Source organism: Amblyomma americanum, chromosome 10, assembly GCF_052857255.1.
Source record: "Amblyomma americanum isolate KBUSLIRL-KWMA chromosome 10, ASM5285725v1, whole genome shotgun sequence".
NCBI classification, from domain to species: domain Eukaryota; kingdom Metazoa; phylum Arthropoda; class Arachnida; order Ixodida; family Ixodidae; genus Amblyomma; species Amblyomma americanum.
The window spans coordinates 28086859-28102504 of record NC_135506.1 but is presented as its reverse complement, the minus strand read 5'-3'; the positions used below and the strand labels follow the sequence as shown (position 1 = coordinate 28102504).

The following is a 15646-nucleotide window of genomic DNA, read 5'->3' as shown; positions in this document are numbered from 1 at the left end:
CCGGAGTTTTCGAAGGTTTCAATCTGTCAGTTCCATCTTATTCGCCAAAGGTTTAATGACCATTTACTCCGGTGCATTGATATTCACAAAGTGGAGTACTGATTGACACTCAGCGCGCACGCAACATGAACACCATCAACCTTGCTTGCAGTGGTAGAAAAAAGGTGTATTGATTTGCAAACTCATTAACTATTGCATCTGTACTTGGCCAGGACACCACCAGAGTTGAGCTGAGAGACCATCTTGGCAACCACGGGGCGACACCTCATAGTGCAAATAAAGCACGATTGGTGTGAGTTCGTACACGGGCCGCCCGAACTTTTGAAAGTGATACTATCAAGTATCAGCTGCAGAATTCGGCCACGCTATCGCCGCAGATGATGATGTTGATGTCCTAAGCCTTGTGTTATGCTGCACCACCTCTCGTGTCGTGCATTGCAGACCGTCGCCTGCCTCAACATAACTCTATCTGCTCCGTCCCACGGCACTGCCCTCGCATCGTCGTTTTCTACGTAGCACAAAACCGAGAGAGCGCGTGCTTCTGCCAGTCGCTCGTGGCCACCAGGTGGAGGGAAGACATAGATGAAGTGAGCACGACCGTTGCCCGTCTCCCTGCGCTTCGAACGCGTGCTGACTCTCGAGCTGCTCTGCGATCTCGGTGCACCCGTTGGTTCCGTCTGACTACCCGGTGCATCTGCGCTTGCTCTTCAATTTCTGGTACGTTTCCTGCATTCTCTTCTTGTTTTCCGGGGTAGCTGGAAGCGTGAACATCGGCTTATGACCATAAATTCACCTGGCCACGGGAGCTCCCACTGGTCGGCCTCTTTCCCCTGATCAGTTGTTACTTGGCTGCTTCTTGCGCCGCGCAGCAAGCTGCATCCCCGTTGCTTTCGTCTCCGGGGATGGGAGCTTCATGAGACTAAATTACCACGAGGCAGTACGGGCAGCTATGAGATCCTCCACCCCGAACTACATGGGAACCACTGATCGACGGCAGTTCGGCACTCGCGGAATAGTTTGCAGATCGCCAGACCAGGCATGTGTGGCCGCCTCACTCACGTCTGCCTCCTTCGCCAATCACCCGGTGAGCGCGTTTGTAACTCCTCATCTGGAGCGTTCAGAAGGGTTAGTCCGTGGTGTAGACCCACGACTGAGGCCGTCTGAGGCGCTAAGCAAACTAACTTTGAATTGCCATTCACTGATGCAGTCGAGTAGAGGATAGGAGGGACACACCCACCAACATAGTCATCGATGCGTTTACGGGGCCCACTTGCCCACCTGGACGCAAGGTGTGGCCATTGGTCTTTCTCGCTGATCAGTTCACATCTGAGCGTCTACAGTGCCGTAATAATGGAGCTTTAGCCATAGTGCCAGTACCTGCAAATATAGACCTCTCACTCTAATGCTCTCATTGCGAAAGACGTCTCACTGTCCGTATTTTTCTCTTCCTCGATATGTCTTTCTCACTCCGCCCTTCCGATTTCTCAATTTATACTGGCGAATATTTAGCAGTAGTCCAGGTTTTGCGTAAGTTGCGCAGCTCTTCTTTCTTCTGCCGTATTTACTACGGATTCGTTGCCCCTGTGTTCCTCTCTGACTGCGTCTACGGAGGCACTGGAACACTGCTCGCTGAATGTTTTGCAACCACCCGACGTGTGTTCATTGTAGTTGGACCTGATGCGTGCACACAGAGGAATTAATTTAAATGACGATGCTGATACCATGGCGAAGGCCCGTCGTAAAGGCCCAGTCATGACAATGCTTCCGCGTTGCGCATATATTACAGCAGCCAGGTTAGCAGGTGTCTGCTGTTGAAGGATTTTTTAGCCTCAACAGTTACCTCCAATCCCGATTTCCCGCACCTTCTCTTTGTGGTGCAGTAAACATTGGCAATCACGCAATATTGAGGTTTCTTCACTCGTCTGCGTTGTCGCGTACGTACCTGCTACCTGTGTTCTACCCGCGTAGGTCTGGTCTGGCGGTATATCCACTGCTGCCCCTGTGTGCTTATCCCGGAACGACCGATCATTTCCTGGTGACCTGCCACTTTTTCTCCTCTATACGGAGGCGCCTGCTACAGCACCTGTTGAGACAGCACGATGTAAGTTTCTCTTTCGTGGTTGTTTCTCTCTCTTGGTGCTTCTACCTCTGCGACCAGCAGCAGGTATGTGCTCTCCGCCATTTATAGTTTCGTTGAGACATAAAATTGCTGCCATGCCATGAACGTTGTTTTCCGAATTCCGTCATCCGGCTACAGTTCTTCATAATTCACAACCAAAAGTTTTTTAACGGCTACAAGTGCGGGCACAATCTCAGTTTCAGTCACGAATCATATAGTTTTTCACTTGTTCATAAATTAAATCGCCAGATCAGCGTTCATTTTTTAACAGTTTTTGGGCACATTTCAGGCGCTCTTTGTGTCTTGGCCAAGTGGGTACGCTCCATTATCCCCTTGAGGCAACAACAAAATGCGTGATTTCACACTGATTTTAATGTAGTACACATGTTGTCTGTAGTTCTGAAATAATTTTACAACGATGAAGTTTGGAGAATCTGTGAGCACATCGTAAAATGGCAATCTGAAACTTATGTGCCAGTTATGCGTATTATGAAAGCTTCACTAAGATGTCGTCAGAAAAAAACAATGAGCATAACACACGGACTTGTCCCGTGTTGTCTCATGTTGCAGCAGTTTTGTTCCGAACTTTGTGCCTTGTCCTGTGCTGTAGCGTGCGTAAGAAAAAAGGCCTGTGCATTGCTTTCTTAAACCACTCTTCGATTGCTTTGAGGCCGTAGCCGCATTTTAGAAGGGGTTAAACACAGCAAATAAAATGCCCTCTATCGAGATTTGAAATGAAACGTGGGTGGTCGAAATTATTCCACCGTTGTTTCTTAAACGGATTGCCCGCTGCACATCACCGCTGGAGGCCTCCCGCGCTTTGGATAAATGACCAAGAGCTCTTTGACAAATTCAGTTAAGAACCTCTTCTTGGAAAACATGGCTATTCCTTGTGGTCTCTTCACGTATAATGGGGTCGGAATGAAATAAGGAGCGTCGCCTTTGAAACAGGGCAGTGGCTTGCACTGCCATGCAAGTTATTTCTTTATTAAAATTTCTGTACTTAATCTGCGAAATTCAAAAATAGGAATAATCAATTTTATTTCTAAACATTCTTTCACATCTACCCTTTGCCAATTCAAAGTCGCAAACTTCTATCATTAAGTCTTTGCCCTCCTTGTAAGGTACCACTTCCTCGACCGCTGTTTACAATCTGCAGCAAATATATATTGCCATTACCCTCCTTAAGCACTGACCTCGGGACAGAGACTGTGCCAGCATCATGTGGATATATGTTGCCCCTTTATAGCTACATCTGATTTACGACGCAGTCCACATGCGCTATCAACCTGAATAAATTTCTTACGGTAGCTTCGCATTGTGAACCGCCTATCACAGGATCATTTCGAATGCCCTCTAAAGGATAGTCTGTCACCTCAAATGCCAACCCAGCGCTGCTGCAAGGGCGGCTCCGACGGTCACCGGGTTAGCAATCTGTCGCGTCAACGGACCGACCTGGAACTCTATCGTGATTTCGAAGGCCTTCGAGCAGCCTATTGAGCATTACCGGAAGCAGAGCCACACTCAGCGAGGCACTGGGAAACGAATCGCAGCAGTATCATGTTTGAAGAATTGGAAACATCAAAATCTAGAACTTCTTTTTGAGAAAACAAGACAGACCGGCATACATAACACTGGAACCAGGAGAACGTGGTTTGCTACCAAGGAAACTAAAATAACCAACACCAATTTCTCCATCTGATCAAGAATCGTTGTGCACATCTTGTCCGAAAGAACAGGAGCAATTTGAAGAGTGAATAATAATACAGTAAAAACTGAACATTTCGTTTTTAACCATTCCAGGTCTGACTTACTTCCATTGTTACATGATGATTGCTTACATGTCTGTAAATTATTGGCGGCGTCGGTGGCGCCGTAACGCCGTGGTGTGAGATGAAGAAGGTTCCGGGCGGTAATCGGGTTCTTTTTTTAGCAGTGACACAGCTCATTCGAGTCCGATAGCGATCGATAATTTCAAGCAGTGTGAGCTCAGTTCAATAGACTTTCAAAGCGGCCATGTGACTGGGGTTATAAGCCAAGCTAATAGAGCTTGAAACTTGCTTCGTAAACAGCCGATGGAAGGAAAGTAATGAATGAAAGCCCACAATGATACAACCTTATCGTCGTAATCTAATCTATGGTTACCATGCGCCCCTTTCTGAGGTCATACTTCCAGTCACGGCAAACGCATGAGATTACAATGAAGTGCACAGAGAAACATTGCGAAATTGATCTTAACGAATTCATTATATGACCCCCTTGCCCCCTCACCCCCTCCCCACCCTCTCCACATTCTTCTTGATAGAAAATCACTTTGCACTCAATCCGTAATGAAGCATGCGATTACAGGAGCATACACGTATATAAGTATCGCGCTTTGCGTTAGTAGTGTGTGCTGAGCAATGGTTATTAACACATAGGTCCCAGCGTTTACATACATACGGTTACGCCCTTCATTTCACCAAATATGAAGGCGGTGCTCCTTTCACTTTCAAGGTCCTGAAAGCGATCCACTGCAGAGGATGCAAGATTGTAGCTGGCATGCTCGCTCAATATTGCTGGCAACTAAAACATTGGCAATAACATTTACCACCCGCTTAACTCGTAACTTTGCAACAGTTTTTGAAGTCCGTAAGGTATATCTTTAAGGAAATAATTCAATACAGCTATGCACTTAAGTCTGCTTAAGAGCGGCAATGCGAAAGCGTTTCTCTTTCGTCTCTGACTCCCTACATTTTTGCTTTTTCTTTTATATTTATTCGTTTTTCTGTACAATTATTTATACATTTTTATTTTTATTTCTAGTGTTTATTTCCTTTTAGATTCGTTTTTAATTTATGTTTTTAGTTTTACCTTTTAGTTTTATTTTAAGTTGTTTCTACATCGCTTTCGTTACCGCTCTCTCCAACTATCACTATCGCCGTCATCATCACAATCAATATCTATCTCTAGCACTAACTCTCACTATCAGCAGCTATCATGTTCACTATCACTATCTCTAACACTTCCACTATTAGTAGCAAACAATATCACTATCTGTCGCTGTTTTTACTATTTACTATCCCTACTATTTATTAAAAATATGGAAGTTCGTGTGGACTCTTTTGCAGACAACATCCATCTACAGATTCCGTCTACAACATCCGTCGACTCCGGTCATGTGCCAAAAAAAAACTAACGCTTTAAAGCTCAGACAACGCCTCGTGTGCCGACAAACCATGCACGCAATGTCGGCTAAATATTTTGAGTATTGCTTGCGAAAGCGCTTAACATCAGACACACTTTTTGGCGCGTTTCTCGGATAGCGAGACCCCCCCCCCCCCCCCCTGAGCTTTCATTCCTGAGTGATTCAGCGCATGGTATTCGCCCGTGAACGCTAAACAATCTGTAATCGAATCTCTTCTGGTTTCTCAGTTTCGGTTTCACAAACCGAATGATGGCTGTGAGGTGTAGCTGATGGTTAAATCATGCTAGGCACGAAAATCTAAAACTGAATCGCAGACACACCGGGTTTAATTAACTACTACACTTATCTCATGCCGCTTCAAGAGCTGGAGTGACAATAAGCGATGTATATTGTCATTTTTAAGAGCATTAGCTCTTAACCTTCCCGTTTCGAGATTTCGTGGGGTCTGCAACAACCCTTGATCACAACGCCATCTGTGGCAGCAACTACTCATCAAGTTTCGAGATTTCGTGAGGTTTCCTACCACCCTAAGATCAAAGCGCCATCTGTGGCTGCATCTAGAAAGCAGCGCATCTCACATTGAGACTTGTAGCGCCGTCTAAAATAGCATTATAGAAACAGACTTTTGCCACGTTGCATTGCTGACGTCGCGGTCCAATATGGTGGATTGAGGTGGATACGAGAGGATAGGATAGGGTACGCCTTAATGCTCTAACAAGGTCTTTCGGTCAGTCAGAGGTCTTCCTCTTCAAGCAGATGTCCCTCTCCGTCTTGCAGAGGTCGGCGCTCCTATTCCAGGGCACCGCTGAGTTTGACCGCTCGCTGGCCATGGATGACCTATCATCTTGGAGGATTTGGAGGCCGCTGGACAGCACACACTCCCACTGCTCCGCACTCGGAATAACTGAGCCATGGAATGCTTTATTTCTGTCACAATCCCAAGTAATATTGTATAGGGTGGGTGTTGCACGGCACCGTGGGCAGAAGTCCCTGTAATGGTGCGGGAACATTTTGCTAAGGATGTGTAAATTGGGGAAGGTTCCAGTTTGCAGCTTCCGCCAGTAAACTGCTTCTTGTTGATTTAATTGGTTTGTGAGGAGGAGGATACTTAAGTCTCGTCCCTCTGTAATAATATAGAATGTCGGAGAACGTCGAGATTACCCTCAAGAAGTCCTCCGGGTATTCGTTCAAGAGTGCTGGGTTAGTGTACTCGCGAGCGACTCTATCGACCCTTTGGTTGCCTTCTATCTCGGTGTGTCCCGGTATCCAGAAAATGGTGTGTCTAACGTGATCTTTGGGTAAGCCGGCGCGTAGGAGGATTTGGAGCGCTTTATCACCTATTCTGCCGTTAATGTAGTTACGGCATGCCTCTTTCGAATCTGTTAGGATTGTTAAGGACTTATTCGCGCGATAACCCTCCGCGGCCGCTAGAGCAATAGCCATTTCCTCTCCCCCGGTTACCGTGCAGTCTCGTGCCGACGCGCAAGCTATCTCCTTATAGCCTGAGGCTATTACTGTCGCGACGACTTTTTGCATAGATGTGGATCTATGTGAGTATGGCGTCAGGCGACTAAATGAGGGCATAGTTTCGGTTTCTCGAATCCAAGGCGGCGGTCATTAAGATTGGTTTTGCCCTCTAATTCCGTCCCCATCAACACTGGTTTCAACAAGTTTTTAGGAGAATAGGAAATGAAATATATTTATATTATATAATTGGCCTGAGCGCCCGTCAGGTACCGGGGTTTTCGAAGGTTGCAATCGGTCAATTACATCTTATTCGCCCAAGCTTTACTGACCTATTACTGAGGCGCAATCATATTCAGAAAGTGGAATAGCGGTTGACAACCACCGCGCAACATAAACGCCATCTACCTGCCTTGAAGTGGGAGAAAAAAAGGAGTACTGATTTGCAATCTCATTAACTATCGCATCTGTACTTGACCAGGACGCCACCAGAGTACAGCTGAGAGACCCGCTTGGTAGCCACGTGGCAACACCTCATAGTGCAAATAAAGCTCGATTGGTGTGAGTTCGTACACGGGCCACCCGAACATTTGAACAGCTTCAAAAATTTGACTAGGCTATCGCCGCACATGATGTTGATGTCCTCAGCCTTGTGTCAAGCTACACCACACTCTCGCGCCGTGCATTTCAGAACGTCGCCTTCCTCAACATAATTCCATCTGCTCCGTCCCACGGCATTGCCCGCGCATCGTCGTTTTCTACGTAGCACAAAACCGAGAGAGCGCGTGCTTCTGTCAGTCGCTCGTGGCCACCAGGTGGAGGGAAGACGAAGATGAAGTGAGCGCAACCGTTGCCAGTCTTCCTGCGCTTCGAACGCGTGCTGACTCTCGAGCTGCTCTGCGATCTCGGCGCGCCCGTCGGTTCCGGCTCAGTACACGGTGCTGCTGCACTAGCTTTTCAATTTCTAGTAAGTTTCCTGCATTCTCTTCTTGTTTTCCGGGTTAGCTGAGAGCGTGAACATCGGCTGGTGTCCACAAGTTCTCCTGGCCACGGGAGCTTCACCTGGTCGGCCTCTTTCCCCTGATGAGTTGTTACTTGGCTGCTTCTTGGGTCGCGCAGTAAGCTGCATCCCCGTTGCTTTCGTCACCGGGGAAATTACTTGGAGGCGGTACAAACAGCTCTGAGATGCACCACCCCGCACTACAGGGGACCACTGATGGACGGCAGTTCGGCCCTCTTGGAGTAGTTTGCAGACCGCCATACCGGCATGTGTGGCAGTCTTGCTCACACTCGCCTCCTTCGCCAATCACCCGGTGAGCGCTTTTGTACCTCCTCCGCTGGCGCCTTCAGAAGGGTTAGTCCGCGGCATAGACCCATGACTGAGTGCCTTCGAGACGGTAGAGAAACTATTCACCAATGTAGTCGCGTCGCGGATAGGACGCAGACACCCAACGACATAGTCATAGCTACATTTACGGGGCCCACTTGCCCGTTTGAAGTCAAGGTGTGGCCATTGGTCTCTCTCGTTGATCAGTTCACATCTGGGCCTCCACAGTGCCGTAAATAAGGGAGTTTTAGGCATGGTGGCAAGACCTGTATATCAGGACCAGGTTGATGCGGGTGCGGAGAGAGCCACGAACCCAATGGTTGTTCTGAGTAGATGCGCTGTTTGCGTGCTGGTGGTGGCCACTCAGCAAGCCACTCGGACTATTAAGCGGGGGCCGCAGAAGTTGAGGTGCTACCGTCAACAATCGTAGGTGTACTAGACGAGAGATTCTAGCAGCTATAATGAATAATTCACCTGCCTATCCAAGTAGGCAGCAGGCATGCAACTGTTGTGGATTCCACCTTGTCGCAAACGCTAGCTTTGCGGTGTGAAACGCAATTGCGAGTGCCATGGATCTCATAGTAGCGAATCTGTGTTCGTCTCGCAGGTGATGACATCTCATCTGTCGAATTTCTTGCAAGCCTCCTCTATTCCTCGTTGTGGCGCAGTGGCATCAGCTTTCACTGCACCTTCCCAATCCTGTGTTTCATTGTCTACCAATCCATTAGCTGTCTACTTCTTCAACAAGATATCCGAATCACAATCTTGCGGAAGTGTCAGCCAGTGCGTTAACATCAAGAGTGACATTAGAGCTCAAAACAACAGCGGGAATTCATTAGCTCTTGCTGGTACGGCTTTTCCTCTTATGTACACAAAAAAATGGTCGCTCTAAACTAAAGTTGGTATTTTGGAAGAGGTGGTATCCGCTGCGGCACTACCAAAAAAAGAGTCGCTCACAGTGTCTCAGTGGAACCGCCTGTCAATTCTCTCCGCTTCACAAGATTTAGTTTGTTCAAGAAATAGTCTAAATCAAGATGTAATTCCACTTTCTGGAAATGTGGCTTACTCAAGATTACAGATACAATCCAAACAAAGTTATACCTCTTCCACGCTTTATCGTACATCAAAAGGTGGTGGTTTTGAATGCTTCGTACCCTCAAAATGTTTCCACAGGGCACATGTGTCATTTCAATATGTGGACAGTCAGTGCGAAATACAGGCTGTGGATCTGAATGTCCTGGATACCAACTATCACCTTAGCTAATGTACATTTTCCAACAGGTGTGCATGATATTCGTCCTCTACACTTGTTTTTATCGAGTTGCAGGCCACAAGTTTGAATTCTCGGTGTCTTTAACTCGCATCATGTTCCGTGGGAGTATAGAACAGATTGCTACGATAAACTCGCAACCTAAATTCTGTTCTCCCCAAATTCCTCCGAGGCCAGTCTTGCTCTGCATTAGACCTAAAGTCTTCCACCCCTCGGATGGATTTTTCTTCTTGGGCTCGAGTTGACTGTGCTTCCAATAGGGATTACGTACCGATCAGCGGCCAGATTGCGTGCCCGTTGATCATCCCAACAGCCACCGGCACACCTCCTTTAAATACAACAGCTTTAAAGACATCTTCGGATCAGATCTTGAAGCATTGTCTAATTCAGACAGTGGGGACAAGGCCTTCCACATTTGTTTAATTTTGGACGGAGCTTGAAAAAACTTTTTGGTCCAGGTCATTACAGGCACCTCGCCATGCTTTTGGTGGATTGTGGATTGCACATGGCACTATAGGCGCCGCAAGGTTGCATGAAAAAAATCTACGTAACCAATGCCCCAAAGACAGGAGTCGATTATAATTTCATTGCGCCTATATTGAAGAGCACCATATCTCGCGCAGGAAAGGTGTATGATACACAATCCTCTCAATTTCTTTCTATATCAGCTAATCTGCGAGCGCTATTTGATTTCCTAACCAAAAGGAAGCTGACCACGACCGCAATGAATCAGTCTCCCTAGTTCAGACAACGGATGACATTTTCGAGAATTGTCAGCAAATTTGTGGATTTTGGGGAGGTCTCCCTCGGTGAGGTCTCGCGAACTGTGTCCCGCCTTCCACCGGCGGTCCCTGGCACTGACGGTATCACTTCTTACGGCTTACTGGCACTTAAAAATTACTCTCTTTAAGGTACATGGATCTCAAACAAGTAGCGTCAAGCGAATGTTCTCCCTTTGCCAAAAAAGGAGGGATAAGGTTAAGTGTTAGACAATGTAACAACGATTGCTTTAATTAAGAATCTCGTTAATTGAACTTGTGTTGCGTGGCGAAATCTTGTCAATCATTTCAGATAATGGGTTACTGAATCCTTGAAAAATAGGTTTAAGGCCAAGATACTCTATATGGTACACTCATACCCGACTGAAGAGCCGCATGCAGTTAGCTCGTCGCCGAAAGCAATATGCCGCGCTTGTTACACTAAATGTGTCTAAGGCTTATGACAGCGTTGAGCACTGGAGGTTGTTGCAAAGTTGGCAGGCAGCAGGGCTTCCGAGTATTCTGCAGCACGAATTTTTGAATTTTTGGCTGACGGAGGAAATTTATTGTTTCCAGAATGGTGTTTCTTTCTGACAGATTTCGATAGACGAGTGGAGTGCCCCAACGTGCGGTCCCCTCGCCTGTTCTTTTCAACGTTTGATTTTGCTGTGTTTCGTGCAGCCATTATGTGATAACCTGTGCGTAGGCAGATGAAATTGCGTTTTTTTTTTGCTTCCTGGAATGATGGACACTCTGAGCATCAGTCCTTACAGTCTTACCTCAATGTCTTGGAGGAGTGTTTAGACGATATTTAGCTCTCTATTATTGATAATGTATGCGTTTTATTAGTTTTCCGGTTCTCTTATAAACTTGATACCTCTATTGTTTATCGCTATCATGTAATTCATCAAGTGCAAGCAATCAAATTCATCGGGCCCATAGAGAAGAGATTACTGCGGAAGGAGCCTGAGCGATCAGCATGCTGAGCAGGCGAAGCAACATGCGTTCCGTAACGAGAAGGCGCTCACTTCTGATGATTTAGAATTTGTATTCCCAACCAGCTATAAAATTCGGCTCTGCAGCATGCCTTGTTCACCGCAGCTACTAGGGATAAGCTTCGTCCCCTCCTTCTTTTGGCCCTTAAAAAATGCCCTATAGACAGTGTATAGACTTCTTATAGACTGTTGCCTTGATATAGATATTTCTTTTTATCTATTCAAAGTCTATATACTGTCAATAGAAAAAAGTCCACCAAGTGTATGCCCATAATTTTATAGGTTGCCTATAGACTTTCTGTAGGGATTGTATTGCGTGTAGATTGCCCTGTACAGTGTGTCTATAGAATTTATAGGCGGAAGTGTATGGAGTCTTTAGACTGTCTATAAAAATTTTTGTAAGAGGGGTCAGTAGTCGACCGCTATAACCACTGCGTCACCACTGCGACGCTGATTCGATTCCAGGCGCGTGAGTCTAATTTCTATGGAGGCGATATTCTAGAGGTCCGTGTACTGTGCGAGGTCAGTGCACGATAAAGAATGCCAGTGGTCTAAATTTCCGGAGCCCTTCACTACGGCATCCCTGATAGCCGGAGTCGCTTTGGGACGTTAAACCCCGCTAAACCATAACCTTCTTCTCTTGTAGCCGGAGGTGCTGTGCCTGTCAGGGCCTCTAAACGTTTGTGGCTATTTGTGTTACCTACCTATAAGTGCCGATTCATCATCACCATGCAGACTTTAACCCTTAACTGTCCAAAATTTTGCAGAAATGTTTGATTTGTCGCTTCATGCCCCAAATGAAAGCTGGTCTCTTTTTCACTCCTTAAACGTCACGAATTTGGAAAATCTTCCGGTGTGTGCCAATTCTGCGTCCATCTTTTGGCTTTGATGGCAACTTTTCAAACAATGCGAAATTTTCCCTCTTCGTTTGCTCAACAGTTTATTACAAGATTGCTAGATGTCCTTTCTCTTTGGTGTGGAGTAAGAAAAAGGGTTGCCCGTTTTCTTTTTTCGATTCGCTCTTCGATGGCTTAAAGGCTACAGCCACAGATTAGTAGAGGTAAAACGAAACCAAATATACCCTGTATAGAGATTTCAAACGGGAAAACCTGGCTTGTTGAAAAACCCGACTTTTCTTTTCGGTCGCTTCGCGCAGCATGGGGTTGGATAGAAGTAATTAGCGTCCCCTCTGAGACTGAGTAGTGGAAAGTACTGCCATTCACGGTATTGTTTCATAAACAGTTCTCTACCTAATCTACCAAACTCAAAATCTGAAATTCTAGAGGCCCGCGTACTGTGCAATGCCGGTGCACGTTAAAAAACCCCAGGTGGTTGAAATTTTCGGAGCCCTGGCTCGCATCGTGGTTAACAGCCTGAGTCGCTTCAGGACGTTAAAAACGCCATAAACCAAAATAAACCAGACCATCAAAGTTAGAAGTGCTCAATTTCTTTATTGATACGTAAAGTTTATTCATGTCTACGCTTTGCCAGTCCGGATTCCCGAACTTGAATCCATAAGTCTCTGCCCTGCATTTAAGGCACCAATTACTCGACCGCTGTTACTCTCCCGCAAATATATTACCATTACCTTCAATAAACACTGGACCTCGGGGCACCGACTGGGCCTGCATCATGTGGATAGATGCTGCCCCATTCTAGCTGAAGATTTTCAATTAGCTCTACTGATTTACCGCGCAGTGCACATGCGTTGTCAACCTCGTTAAATATCTGGTGGTATCTTCGCGTTGTGATACCCCTGTCGCAGGGACATTTCGAAAGGCACTCGGTACAGATATTCTGTCGACTCAAAGGCCAACTGAGAGCTGCAACACGGGCGGCCTCGATGGCCATTGGGTTAAATGTCTGTCGCGTCGACGCAGCACCGTAGAACTATATCGATTTTGATATTGATATCGAGTCTATCGATATCTCGAGGGCCTTCCAGCAGCGTGATTGCGCAATCTCGGATGCCGATCCGGACGCGCAAGGCACTGGAAAATAAAATCGCAACGATATCTTGATTGAAAATATTGAAGAGTCAGAATATACAATTAGCTTTCCAGAAAATAAGACTTGGAGGTGCACAAAACAGTGCAGCAAGCATAAAACGATTGCTACCAGCAAAACAAACGCAACCAACACCACCTTCCTCAACAGTGCATGAATGCTATTGTACAGCTTGTGCCGAATGAAAAAAATAAATTTCCAAGAGTGAATAGTATTACTGTAATGAATAGACATTTTCTTTTAACCTTTGCAGCTCAGACTTGCCTGGGTGCCTACAAAATGATTACTGACACGCCTGCAATACTATAGGTGTCGACGGTGGCGCCATGACACCTCTGTGTGAGATGATGAAAGTTCTCTACGGCAATCGAGTTTGCTTTGTAGGAGTGACACAGCTCTTTCCACTTCGACAGAGTTTGGTGTTATCGAAGAGTCTCAACTGAATGGGCTTTCAAAACGGCCGCGTGGCGGTGGTAGAAGCCAACCTATTCTGACTTCAAACAGCACAGCGCTTCCTCTAGAATTATCAAGCAAAAATTTCTCCCTGCTTTGTTCTTTTCTTTCCATTTATGCAGGCCCAGATTCTGCTTTTGGTTCTCTTCAATTTATCCAGTATTGAAGCTGTACCTTTTCGATCCGTCGTTTTGTAAAGTTTTTTGATTTTACAGGCATATTTTTTTAGCGCAAAGGACGGGACGAGATACAGACAAGACGAGCACGGGCGCTTCGATTCGGGCGATTTCCTATTGCTGTTTCTTATATATTTACTGGCTGGTTTTTTAGTAGTTTTTCACCAATATGAGTCAAAGATCTTTCTGAACAAGTGCTTAAGCACCCTAGCTGGCAATCTGTGCTGTCTTTGAAACACACCGAGCTTATCATATCTGTGCCGGCAGCAAAGCGTAGAGCGTATGCTTCGGCTCCGGAAAAATTGACAAGATTCTGCGAATCTTCTCCGCCATAAGCCAATTGTACAATTCAGTCGCTATTGATTAAACTAGGAAGCCGCACGACCATTCAGACTACTTTATACAGGAGAATATTGTTGGAGTACTTTCTTAAGCCATCTTTCTATACAAATATAACAAATGTGTCATATCGTGGATTGAGATCTAGAGTGAGACCGAAATTCAGCAGATTTAGCAGGAAGTTAGCATAATGAGTGGCAAATCAAAAACTATTGCAGTTCGTTGTCTTTACTTCGAAACCATTTATATTTGGCATCTTTCGACTTGTAATTTGCTTGTCGAACTATTATATTTAAGGATCTTGGTACCTACATCTGTTTCTGTAATTTTATTGCCAGGTGCCGTCAGCGTTGTCAATCATGTCAATTAATAAGTCCAAGCAGTACATTGGAACACGTAACTTCTAAATTTCGGGCAATCAGACCGCCAGATATAAGTATAGGGGGTGTATGACCTCTCCCATGATGACCAGTCCGACAATCGCCCTTCCTAAACTAAACATCCTAAAGGGAGTTCCACAATTGGAAAGAACAAAAATATTTGTTGATGAACTTAATTTTGCTGTACTAAAGAAAACCTGGAAGTCTAGGTTTACTATACGGAAAGGAAGTTGCAAAGAAGGAAACAGTAAGGTTAAGATCTTTCGTACTGGTTATTATTATGTCATGTATTCTGTTACGCATTCATTGTACTTACAAGGACTACCGCGTCAGATTCTGCGGTCTAGGATTGTAAATTTAGGCAGCGACATTAAGAGTCGTGTAAGGTTTTTTTTTTCTTTTGTAGTTGACAGTGATTTTTAAAGCAAATCAGCGTCGGAAATCAGTTGCCATGGAAGCTTGCAGCGGCAAACCGGAATCCTCTTTTTGGATACTGAGCTGACAGCAATAACACTGCAGGCGTCGACAATTTTGTACGCAGACGATCATGAAAGAATGTTGGCGTTAGCTTCACAAACCTGTATATTTGCCTGTGAGATGCCTAGTGGCTGAAATTTAAGGATACAAAATTTCTATGCCTGTCCAAAGGTTGCTAAAATTCATGGCTGTATTAGACAGGCTTTACTTAACTCAGCGGAAGCTGGTCATTTACTCTGTCCATCCGACGGGTTGTTTTGCAAAATGTACTTACACTAATTCTCATGTGCAAGGTAAGGACCCGGTAAATAAAATTTGCGACCGATCAGTTACCCTTATTCCCCCAAAGAAAAGAACAATTCTACGGATGTAATTTATAACTCTCGATTATTGCGGGTGTTCTGACGGTGGCAATAATATGGACTTCTCGGGACCTTCACACTTTCGTCAGTTAAGTGTTTTCATCCACAGCTTTGCTGCAAGCTACGCCTAGGAAGCGATGAGCACAGAGACTGGAAACTAAACTTCGATACTTTGCTACGGAGCGCCAGTTCTTGTATTGAACACCAAAGAACATGATTCCTCGCACTTGTCCAGAGCAAACCCAGAATTCTGGACTCTATTCTTATAATCTTACAACATTGTTACATAGTTCTGACCGAACAGCTGCGGTCGTTTCGCCTTTAAATATTTC

The 15646-nt window shown here is 45.6% G+C and overlaps 1 protein-coding gene across 1 annotated transcript in view; it reads left to right on the top strand.

Annotated features, from left to right (window-relative positions):
* The first annotated feature begins 603 nt into the window (after nucleotides 1-603).
* Nucleotides 604-15646, top strand: part of LOC144108096 (calcium-activated chloride channel regulator 3A-1-like) — a 181069-nt gene continuing 166026 nt past the window's right edge. Inside the window, exon 1 of the mRNA XM_077641377.1 lies at nucleotides 604-717. The gene's annotated coding sequence lies outside the window, so the exon portion shown is untranslated. The remainder of the gene's footprint in view (nucleotides 718-15646) is intronic.